Below are 12,951 nucleotides of genomic sequence, written 5' to 3'. Positions count from 1 at the left end.
GGGAGTGGTCGCCAGGGAAAATGGGTGTGTCTCTGACAAAAATCCCCGAAAATTTTGTTAAAAAAAAGAACTACAAATTTACCAGTTGTTTGCACATTAAATATGGCGCAGATAGATTCGCTGCCTTTATCGCCTGTGTATAAGAAAAAATTGCGCAAATAATTGCTACGGGGTGCCACTCACGGGGTGCCATAACTTACCGTCCCCCCCCCCTCGCTACGCCGACCCTCGTTTGCAGCTCTGAAGGCGGCCGGCCCGGGTCTGATGAGAGATATCGCGCATGTGACGTCCCTCCGCAGATCCGCGCAGGAGGACGTCAGTGACCGCCGCAGAAGGGAAGAAACGCTGCCAGGTGTGTGTGTGTGTGTCTGTCTGTGTGTGTCTGTCTGTGTGTGTGTGTGTGTGTGTGTGTGTGTGTGTGTCTGTCTGTGTGTGTGTGTGTCTGTCTGTGTGTGTGTGTCTGTCTGTGTGTGTGTGTGTGTGTGTGTCTGTCTGTGTGTGTCTGTCTGTGTGTGTATGTGTGTCTGTCTGTGTGTGTGTGTGTGTCTGTCTGTGTGTGTGTGTGTCTGTCTGTGTGTGTCTGTCTGTGTGTGTATGTGTGTCTGTCTGTGTGTGTGTGTGTGTGTGTGTGTCTGTCTGTGTGTGTGTGTGTGTGTCTGTGTGTGTGTGTGTGTGTGTGTGTATGTGTGTCTGTCTGTGTGTGTGTGTGTGTCTGTCTGTGTGTGTGTGTGTCTGTCTGTGTGTGTCTGTCTGTGTGTGTATGTTTGTCTGTCTGTGTGTGTGTGTGTGTGTGTGTCTGTCTGTGTGTGTGTGTGTGTGTGTGTCTGTGTGTGTGTGTGTGTGTCTGTCTGTGTGTGTGTGTGTGTGTGTCTGTGTCTGTCTGTGTGTGTGTGTGTCTGTCTGTGTGTGTCTGTCTGTGTGTGTATGTGTGTCTGTGTGTGTGTGTGTGTGTGTGTGTGTCTGTGTGTGTGTGTGTGTCTGTCTGTCTGTGTGTGTGTGTGTGTGTGTGTGTCTGTCTGTCTGTGTGTGTCTCTGTCTGTCTGTGTGTGTGTGTCTGTCTCTGTCTGTGTGTGTGTCTGTCTGTGTGTGTCTCTGTGTGTGTGTGTGTGTCTGTATCTGTCTGTGTGTGTGTCTGTATCTGTCTGTGTGTGTCTGTCTGTGTGTGTCTGTCTGTGTGTGTGTGTGTCTGTGTGTGTGTGTGTGTCTGTCTGTGTGTGTGTCTGTCTGTGTGTGTGTGTCTGTCTGTCTGTGTGTGTCTCTGTCTGTGTGTGTCTGTCTCTGTCTGTGTGTGTGTCTGTCTGTCTGTGTGTGTCTCTGTGTGTGTGTGTGTGTGTGTGTCTGTATCTGTCTGTGTGTGTGTGTCTGTGTGTGTGTGTCTGTATCTGTCTGTGTGTGTGTGTGTCTGTCTGTGTGTGTGTGTGTCTGTATCTGTCTGTGTGTGTGTCTGTATCTGTCTGTGTGTGTGTCTGTATCTGTCTGTGTGTGTGTCTGTCTGTGTGTTTGTGTGTGTCTGTCTGTCTGTCTGTGTGTGTCTCTGTCTATGTGTGTGTGTGTGTGTCTGTCTGTCTATGTGTTTGTGTGTGTGCTTGTCGTGGGGATTCTATGCTACCTAATGTGGAATACTATGCTACCTAATGTGGGGAAACTGCTTTCTAATGTGGGGAATCTATGCTATCTAATGGGGGAATCTATGCTACCTAATGTGGGGAATCTGTGCTTCATAATGTGGGGAATCTATGCTTCCTCATGTGGGGAATCTATGCTACCTAATTTGGAATACTATGCTACCTAATGTGGGGAATCTATGCTACCTAATGTGGGGAAACTGTGCTTCCTAATGTGGGGAAACTGTGCTTCCTAATGTGGGGAATCTAATGTGGTGTAATTAAGGTAGGGGGTGTAATTGGGGGGAGGGAGCGAGGTCAGGTAAGCTGTTGTGACATCACAGGATTATTTGCACAAAAGCCAATCTGCTGCCTTATACTTCCTTGTGTCAGTGTTAGCACAAGGACCTTCCCACTCAGGAGCAGTATTATAGTAGTTATATTCTTGTATATAGGAGCAGTATTATAGTAGTTATATTCTTGTATATAGGAGCAGTATTATAGTAGTTATATTCTTGTATATAGGAGACAGTATTATAGTAGTTATATTCTTGTATATAGGAGCAGTATTATAGTAATTATATTCTTGTATATAGGAGCAGTATTATAGTAGTTATATTCTTGTATATAGGAGGCAGTATTATAGTAGTTATATTCTTGTATATAGGAGCAGTATTATAATAGTTATATTCTTGTATATAGGAGCAGTATTATAGTAGTTATATTCTTGTATATAGGAGCAGTATTATAGTAGTTATATTCTTGTATATAGGAACAGTATTATAGTAGTTATATTCTTGTATATAGGAGCAGTATTATAGTAGTTATATTCTTGTATATAGGAGCAGTATTATAGTAGTTATATTCTTGTATATAGGAGCAGTATTATCGTAGTTATATTCTTGTATATCGGAGCAGTATTATAGTAGTTATATTCTTGTATATAGGAGCAGTATTATAGTAGTTATATTCTTGTATATAGGAGGCAGTATTATAGTAGTTATATTCTTGTATATAGGGAGCAGTATTATAGTAGTTATATTCTTGTATATAAGGGCAGTATTATAGTAGTTATATTCTTGTATATAGGAGCAGTATTATAGTAGTTATATTCTTGTATATAGGAGCAGTATTATAGTAGTTATATTCTTGTATATAGGAGCAGTATTATAGTAGTTATATTCTTGTATATAGGGGCAGTATTATAGTAGTTATATTCTTGTATATAGGGGCAGTATTATAGTAGTTATATTCTTGTATATAGGGAGCAGTATTATAGTAGTTATATTCTTGTATATAGGAGGCAGTATTATAGTAGTTATATTCTTGCATATAGGAGCAGTATTATAGTAGTTATAATGGCAAGTAGAAATGAAGGTAGACGGACGACTCACCCAGGTAGCAAAAATATCTTCTTTTATTCAATGCTTGCAGCTTAAAATGACAGCAGGTTCAGGGGGGTCTATCAGCAGGAACGCAGGGCTGTGGAGTGCAACGACCGTATCGCTTCGGACTGAAGCTTCTTCCGGCCTCCAACAGGTGTTCTACGTCCTGCTGTGATTTAAAACCAGGTATGTGCGGAAGGGGGGAGGGGCCTTCACCTAGACAAAAAATCACCTACGTGCTGATATAATGTTAAAAACATTCTTAGCGAATTTACAAAAATGGGCTAAATTCTGCCCTATCATTAAGTCCCGCTGGTCCGAGGGCTCCAGTTCTGAGTATCCAGCGGGTTTCCATTTGTATAAGAATATTTTCTCTATCTCCTCCTTCTTTCGGGGGAGGGATGCGCTGGATCCCAAAGAACTTTAGAGCCCTGGGATCATTTTCATGCTCTTCCTTCATATGCTTCATTAGTTTTGGGACTCCTTTCCCTGATTTCAGAGAATAAATGTGTTCTCTGTATCTGGTAGACAATTGCCTTTTCGTTTTTCCGATATAAAATCGGGCACAAGGACACATTAACCCATACACTACATGTGTACTTTTACATGTTATAACTTCTCTGACAGTGATATCTCTTCCTCCTAGGTTTACAAAATTCACTTTCATATTCTGAGAGCAGTGTGAACATTGACCACAGGCGTAATTGCCTGGGGGAAGGGAACTGGTCAGCCAATCTTTGCTATCTTTCTGTGCGATTTCTTTGCGTTTTTTAATTTTTTTAATATTATCTCTGATTGTGCTGTTTTTCCTAAATGTTATTAAAGGTTTATTTTTGGCTACTATTTTCAAGTCTTCATCCTGTTCTAATATTTTCCAATTGTTGTGTATAGCTTTAGTGATTATATTATTTATGGGAGTATTTGCGAATGAGAAGGTGAATCTTTTATTTCCTGTTTCTTGAATATTAGATGTTTTTTGTTTGTTAACTAACAGATCTTCTCTTTTCTTTTCATTTGCTTTCTCATATGCTTGCTGTATGAGTTTTTCAGGATATCCTCTTTTTCTCAGCCTTTCTTTTAATTCTTCTGCCTGTATTTCGTATTTATATTCATGTGTATTAATTCGTTTTAGCCGAATAAATTGGCTATATGGCAGACCCTTTTTTACATGATGAGGGTGGAAGCTTTTAAAATGGAGTAAAGTATTTCTTGCTATTTTTTTTCTAAAGCCTGTCACTGATATCTTGTTGCCTTCAATATTTATTTCTGTGTCTAGGAATTCCAAACTTTTGTTACCATATACTGCTGTGAAAAACATATTATAGGAATTGACCTCATTTAAGTATTTCACAAATTCATGAAATTTTTCTTCTGTGTCACTCCACACTATTATAATGTCATCTACGTAACGCTTGAAAAAGCGCACGTATTGCAGATAGGGATTATTATCAGAAAAAATATATTGATCTTCAAATGCAGCTAAAAAAAGTGTTGCGAATGTACAAGAAACCGGGGTCCCCATCGCGGTACCAGTACATTGCTGGTACCACTGGGAGTCGTATTTAAACGTGTTATTTGTTAATACGAAGTGGAGAGCTTCACATACAAAATTAACAAAATGGTTAGTTTTACCTGTTTTAGTTAGGAAGTATCGGATGGCCTGTATACCCGTATCCAACGGGATACGGGTATACAGGCTTTCTACATCGATACTTCCTAAAGTGTCATGTGGTAGAATGTGAAAAGACTGGATGGAGGTTATCAGGTGGGTGGTGTCTTTTAAATATGTCCTGGTGCTAATCAGCATGGGACGCAATAACCAATCAATGTATTGGGACAAGTATTCAGTACTGGACCCTATGCCCGCTATGATGGGGCGACCTGGGGGTTGGCATAATGTTTTGTGTACTTTTGGTATAATGTACCACTTAGCTGGTTTGGGGGCAATTGGAAGCAATTTTTCTGCAGTTTTTTTACTCAAAATATTTTTGTCTACTTGAACCCTGAGAAATGTTTTGAGTGCACTGATAATTTTAGATGTGGGGTCCCCTTTTAATTTAATATATGTGGTGGTGTTGTTTAACTGTTTGAGAGCTTCTTTTATGTAATCTTCAGTATACATAACTACTATCGAGCTGCCTTTGTCAGCTCTTGTAATAGTTATGTCATCCCTTGATGCGATTTTCTCTATAGCTGTTTTTTCTTCTAAAGAAATGTTAATTTCTGCTTTGGGGTATATAATACTTTTAACCTCTTGTGTAACTGATTTTCTAAAAAGCTCAAGGGGACTCCCTGGGCTAATTGGAGGGGAGAATGTTGAGGGGTTACCTCCTGTAAATATGGAATTAGATAAGCTGTCTATAGGTCCCTGTTCACATTCTAAATTACTCAAGATCTGTATGTTAGTTATATCTTGTGTGGTTAATTGTGGGTTGGGAATAAATCCCAAAGGACCTATGTAACACTGCTTTTCTCCCTCTAGTGCTTCTATGACATTTTTATTAGGTTTGTTACTGAAAAACTTATGCAGATTAATTTTTCTGATGCCCTTCTGTATATCGATTTCAAAATCTTCCTCTCGGAAGTTTTCCAAGATGCCAAAATTAAGGCCTTTTGATAAAGCTCTTATAGTGGTGACATCTAGTGTCTCTGAAGTTAAATTGACTACATTGTCCTCCTCTTCTATGTCTTGCGCCATGTCACCACCCTTTTCTTTGTAGCTGGTGCGTTTTCTCTGCCTCCTTCTCCTTTTATGTCTTCTTGTGGTCTTCCTAAAGGGACTTGTGGTTCCATCCTTATATTACTGCTTGTTTTTGCTACTACCTCTTCTGGGGCAGAATCCGAATCCGAAGTCCAAAAATCAGACTTTTTCTTTGTTGGATTATTTCCTGTTTTAGGTTTTTGTTTTTTGTTGTAATAGGTTTGTGATTTAGGTTTTTTCCAATTAAACTAAACAGGTAAAACTAACCATTTTGTTAATTTTGTATGTGAAGCTCTCCACTTCGTATTAACAAATAACACGTTTAAATACGACTCCCAGTGGTACCAGCAATGTACTGGTACCGCGATGGGGACCCCGGTTTCTTGTACATTCGCAACACTTTTTTTAGCTGCATTTGAAGATCAATATATTTTTTCTGATAATAATCCCTATCTGCAATACGTGCGCTTTTTCAAGCGTTACGTAGATGACATTATAATAGTGTGGAGTGACACAGAAGAAAAATTTCATGAATTTGTGAAATACTTAAATGAGGTTAATTCCTATAATATGTTTTTCACAGCAGTATATGGTAACAAAAGTTTGGAATTCCTAGACACAGAAATAAATATTGAAGGCAACAAGATATCAGTGACAGGCTTTAGAAAAAAAATAGCAAGAAATACTTTACTCCATTTTAAAAGCTCCCACCCTCATCATGTAAAAAAGGGTCTGCCATATAGCCAATTTATTCGGCTAAAACGAATTAATACACATGAATATAAATACGAAATACAGGCAGAAGAATTAAAAGAAAGGCTGAGAAAAAGAGGATATCCTGAAAAACTCATACAGCAAGCATATGAGAAAGCAAATGAAAAGAAAAGAGAAGATCTGTTAGTTAACAAACAAAAAACATCTAATATTCAAGAAACAGGAAATAAAAGATTCACCTTCTCATTCGCAAATACTCCCATAAATAATATAATCACTAAAGCTATACACAACAATTGGAAAATATTAGAACAGGATGAAGACTTGAAAATAGTAGCCAAAAATAAACCTTTAATAACATTTAGGAAAAACAGCACAATCAGAGATAATATTAAAAAAATTAAAAAACGCAAAGAAATCGCACAGAAAGATAGCAAAGATTGGCTGACCAGTTCCCTTCCCCCAGGCAATTACGCCTGTGGTCAATGTTCACACTGCTCTCAGAATATGAAAGTGAATTTTGTAAACCTAGGAGGAAGAGATATCACTGTCAGAGAAGTTATAACATGTAAAAGTACACATGTAGTGTATGGGTTAATGTGTCCTTGTGCCCGATTTTATATCGGAAAAACGAAAAGGCAATTGTCTACCAGATACAGAGAACACATTTATTCTCTGAAATCAGGGAAAGGAGTCCCAAAACTAATGAAGCATATGAAGGAAGAGCATGAAAATGATCCCAGGGCTCTAAAGTTCTTTGGGATCCAGCGCATCCCTCCCCCGAAAGAAGGAGGAGATAGAGAAAATATTCTTATACAAATGGAAACCCGCTGGATACTCAGAACTGGAGCCCTCGGACCAGCGGGACTTAATGATAGGGCAGAATTTAGCCCATTTTTGTAAATTCGCTAAGAATGTTTTTAACATTATATCAGCACGTAGGTGATTTTTTGTCTAGGTGAAGGCCCCTCCCCCCTTCCGCACATACCTGGTTTTAAATCACAGCAGGACGTAGAACACCTGTTGGAGGCCGGAAGAAGCTTCAGTCCGAAGCGATACGGTCGTTGCACTCCACAGCCCTGCGTTCCTGCTGATAGACCCCCCTGAACCTGCTGTCATTTTAAGCTGCAAGCATTGAATAAAAGAAGATATTTTTGCTACCTGGGTGAGTCGTCCGTCTACCTTCATTTCTACTTGCCATTGTATGAAAGACTTTGTCCTTTATAGACGTAGACGCTCCCCATAGCACCTAGTACAGCAGGTCACACACCCCGGATAGTCCGGACAGGATAATTTGACTTACAGTCGAGTAGACAGTGCCTGGTGCTCTTCTCTCTATATTACATTATAGTAGTTATATTCTTGTATATAGGAGGCAGTATTATAGTAGTTATATTCTTGTATATAGGAGCAGTATTATAGTAGTTATATTCTTGTATATAGGAGCAGTATTATAGTAGTAATATTCTTGTATATAGGAGCAGTATTATAGTAGTTATATTCTTGTATATAGGAGCAGTATTATAGTAGTTATATTCTTGTGTATAGGACAGTATTATAGTAGTTATATTCTTGCATATAGGAGGCAGTATTATAGTAGATATATTCTTGTATATAGGAGCAGTATTATAGTAATTATATTCTTGTATATAGGAGCAGTATTATAGTAGTTATATTCTTGTATATAGGAGCAGTATTATAGTAGTTATATTCTTGTATATAGGAGCAGAATTATAGTAGTTATATTCTTGTATATTGGAGCAGTATTATAGTAGTTATATTCTTGTATATAGGAGCAGTATTATAGTAGTTATATTCTTGTATATAGGAGCAGTATTATAGTAGTTATATTCTTGTATATAGGAGCAGTATTATAGTAGTTATATTCTTGTATATAGGAGTCAGCATTATAGTAGTTATATTCTTGTATATAGGAGCAGTATTATAGTAGTTATATTCTTGTATATAGGGGGCAGTATTATAGTAGTTATATTCTTGTATATAGGAGCAGTATTATAGTAGTTATATTCTTGTATATAGGAGCAGTATTATAGTAGTTATATTCTTGTATATAGGAGGCAGTATTATAGTAGTTATATTCTTGTATATAGGGGCAGTATTATAGTAGTTATATTCTTGTATATAGGAGCAGTATTATAGTAGTTATATTCTTGTATATAGGAGCAGTATTATAGTAGTTATATTCTGGTATATAGGAGCAGTATTATAGTAGTTATATTCTGGTATATAGGAGCAGTATTATAGTAGTTATATTCTTGTATATAGGAGCAGTATTATAGTAGTTATATTCTTGTATATAGGGGGCAGTATTATAGTAGTTATATTCTTGTATATAGGAGGCAGTATTATAGTAGATATATTCTTGTATATAGGAGCAGTATTATAATAGATATATTCTTGTATATAGGAGCAGTATTATAGTAGTTATATTCTTGTATATAGGAGCAGTATTATAATAGTTATATTCTTGTATATAGGAGCAGTATTATAGTAGTTATATTCTTGTATATAGGAGCAGTATTATAGTAGTTATATTCTTGTATATAGGAGCAGTATTATAGTAGATATATTCTTGTATATAGGAGCAGTATTATAGTAGTTATATTCTTGTATATAGGAGCAGTATTATAGTAGTTATATTCTTGTATATAGGAGCAGAATTATAGTAGTTATATTCTTGTATATAGGAGCAGTATTATAGTAGTTATATTCTTGTATATAGGAGCAGTATTATAGTAGTTATATTCTTGTATATAGGAGCAGTATTATAGTAGTTATATTCTTGTATATAGGAGAAGTATTATAGTAGTTATATTCTTGTATATAGGAGTCAGCATTATAGTAGTTATATTCTTGTATATAGGAGCAGTATTATAGTAGTTATATTCTTGTATATAGGGGGCAGTATTATAGTAGTTATATTCTTGTATATAGGAGCAGTATTATAGTAGTTATATTCTTGTATATAGGAGCAGTATTATAGTAGTTATATTCTTGTATATAGGAGGCAGTATTATAGTAGTTATATTCTTGTATATAGGGGCAGTATTATAGTAGTTATATTCTTGTATATAGGGGCAGTATTATAGTAGTTATATTCTTGTATATAGGAGCAGTATTATAGTAGTTATATTCTGGTATATAGGAGCAGTATTATAGTAGTTATATTCTGGTATATAGGATCAGTATTATAGTAGTTATATTCTTGTATATAGGAGCAGTATTATAGTAGTTATATTCTTGTATATAGGGGGCAGTATTATAGTAGTTATATTCTTGTATATAGGAGGCAGTATTATAGTAGATATATTCTTGTATATAGGAGCAGTATTATAATAGATATATTCTTGTATATAGGAGCAGTATTATAGTAGTTATATTCTTGTATATAGGAGCAGTATTATAATAGTTATATTCTTGTATATAGGAGCAGTATTATAGTAGTTATATTCTTGTATATAGGAGCAGTATTATAGTAGTTATATTCTTGTATATAGGAGGCAGTATTATAGTAGTTATATTCTTGTATATAGGAGCAGTATTATAGTAGTTATATTCTTGTATATAGGAGCAGTATTATAGTAGATATATTCTTGTATATAGGAGCAGTATTATAGTAGTTATATTCTTGTATATAGGAGCAGTATTATAGTAGTTATATTCTTGTATATAGGGGGCAGTATTATAGTAGATATATTCTTGTATATAGGAGCAGTATTATAGTAGTTATATTCTTGTATATAGGAGCAGTATTATAGTAGTTATATTCTTGTATATAGGAGCAGTATTATAGTAGTTATATTCTTGTATATAGGGGGCAGTATTATAGTAGATATATTCTTGTATATAGGGGGCAGTATTATAGTAGATATATTCTTGTATATAGGAGCAGTATTATAGTAGTTATATTCTTGTATATAGGAGCAGTATTATAGTAGTTATATTCTTGTATATAGGAGCAGTATTATAGTAGTTATATTCTTGTATATAGGAGCAGTATTATAGTAGATATATTCTTGTATATAGGGGGCAGTATTATAGTAGTTATATTCTTGTATATAGGGGGCAGTATTGTGATATTCCTACACATACAGGGCAGTATTACAGTGGGTATATCCTTGGTTTGTATGTACATGGGGGGGGGGGCACTTTATAAGTCACTTATATAATCTGTTGATGAGATGTTCTTATTCAGATGCTCGGATGGTTACAGACGTCTGACTGTGAGCGGCAGAACTCCAAAAAAGGTGATTCTATGGGGAAATCTCGGACACATCATGAAGTCTCCTCTGTGACATCTGCTTCTCATTTGTGGTTATTTTAATCTGTTATCAGCCCGGCGCTCAGTATATATCTTACCTAATATTCCTGTGTTTGCACTCGGCTAAAATTAGGTCTAAAAACAACATTGAGATGTTTAAATAATCCCATCCGCCCTGTGAGGATCCTCCAGGCCCCCGCTGGGAGAGGAGTCCTTGTAAGGCTGGAAACACACATGCAGTTTTTCGTGCAGTTTTATTCTTTTTTATTAAGTGCATCTAATGTGAAGGGAAAGTATCCATCCTTTATATTAAAGGATTAGGATGATTCTTCAAGAAACAGCGCCACTCTTGTCCTCAGGTTGTGTGCGGTATTGCAGCTCCGTTCCACTGAACTTAATGGAGTAAAGTTGTAATACCCCACACAACCTGAGAATATGGGTGGCGCTGATTTGAGAAGAACGCAGCCATGTTTTACTAATCCTGGTGACTTGAATTAGTAGCCTAACTTGCCACCTGATGTCAAAAGGGGGCGACACAGAGATGACCTCTTCCCGAATTATGACCTATATTTCCGGTATGGTGAGGGAGTATGGCTATCTGCGGCCGACACCTATAAGGAATACCTGACATAAATAATCACGTGATGTGATCTCTGGGTGCCGATTGGTTGTCAGGGCAGCCCGAGGTTTCTGTGCCCACTGTGACTTGGCTATTGATGCCTATTAGAGATGAGGGAACTTACAGTAAATTCGATTCGTCACGAACTTCTCGGCTCGGCAGTTGATGACTTTTCTTGCGTTAATTAGTTAAGCTTTCAGGTGCTCCGAAAGAGTCTCCTAGGACTGTATCCACCTTTTCCAGCCCATCGGAGCACCGGAAAGCTGAACTAATTTATGCAGGATAAGACATCAACTGCCGAGCCGAGAGGTTCGTGACAAATCGAATTTTACTGTAAGTTCGCTCATCTCTAATGCCTATGGCAGACTTTACCAATAGAGCGTAGATTACAGTCACCCAGGGGGTAAAAAGGTGTAAGAAAAACTAAAGTTAATAAAAGTCATAAAAAAAAAAAAAAATCACCTTTTTAAAAATAACATTTTAAAAACATATTTGGTATCGCTGCATGCCGCGTTGTCCGAACTATTAAATGATCACTTTCCAGATTTGTTAAGGTCAACTGCATAAATGCGCAAAAATTCTGAATGCCAAAATTGTTGCTTTTTGGGTACATCATATCCCAGAAAAACTTAAAAAAACGTAAAAATTAAATAAATACATAAATAAATAAAATAAAAAATTATATTATATATATATATAGGCTCCTTTTTCTTTTTTTAATAATAATAATAATGAAAAAAAAGCCTCCAGCTGTTGCAAAACTACAACTCCCAGCATGCACTTCCCATCCCTGCATACACTAGCACATGTATTCTGCAGGGGGACATTTGCCCGACCCTTCTCTCCTCTGACATCCGCAGTCAACAAAGTCGAGAGGCCATTGTACACATACATCAGTGTTTCTGAACAGGTGTGCCTCCAGCTGTAGCAAAACTACAACTCCCAGCATGCACTTCCCATCCCTGCATACACTAGCACATGTATTCTGCAGGGGGACATTTGCCCGACCCTTCTCTCCTCTGACATCCGCAGTCAACAAAGTCGAGAGGCCATTGTACACATACATCAGTGTTTCTGAACAGGTGTGCCTCCAGCTGTAGCAAAACTACAACTCCCAGCATGCCCGGACAGCCAGCGGCTGTCCGGGCATGCTGGAAGTTGTAGTTTTGCAACAGCTGGAGGCACACAGGTTCGGAAAAACTGGAAAACAGCTGTTTCAAAACTACAACTCCCAGCATGCACTCCCCATTCCCTTATACACCAGCACATGTATTCTGCAGGGGGACACTTGTCCGACCTTCTCTCCTCTGACATCCAGAGTCATCAGAAAATCGAGAGGCCATTGTACGCATAGATCAGTATTTCCCAACCAGTGTGCCTCCAGCTGTTGCAAAAGTACAACTCTCAGCATGCCCGGACAGCCAGAGGCATCCTTGTCAGTCAGACACTCACTATAAACCTGATCTCCCGACACAGCGGCGCCGCATGGTCATCAGTGGGAACGGAAAGACCTATTGTATAGGATTATACTTGTTTTTTAATACTTTTTAAATAGCCTGTCTGTATTTGGTTAACAGTAGAGACTTGCGCCCCCCCCCTTCATTAGAAGACCCTCCGGGGAAGTAGAAATAAGCCTTGGACCTCGG

At 37.5% G+C, this 12,951-nt stretch overlaps 1 protein-coding gene across 10 annotated transcripts in view; it reads right to left on the bottom strand.

Annotated features, from left to right (window-relative positions):
• Positions 1-12,951, bottom strand: part of IRAG1 (inositol 1,4,5-triphosphate receptor associated 1) — a 128,835-nt gene that overhangs the window by 64,818 nt on the left and 51,066 nt on the right. The window lies entirely within an intron of this gene.

The sequence above is a fragment of the Hyla sarda genome, chromosome 6 (assembly GCF_029499605.1).
Source record: "Hyla sarda isolate aHylSar1 chromosome 6, aHylSar1.hap1, whole genome shotgun sequence".
Taxonomy (NCBI): domain Eukaryota; kingdom Metazoa; phylum Chordata; class Amphibia; order Anura; family Hylidae; genus Hyla; species Hyla sarda.
Note: the sequence above shows the minus strand (reverse complement) of the source record. Positions and strands in the feature narration are given on the sequence as shown.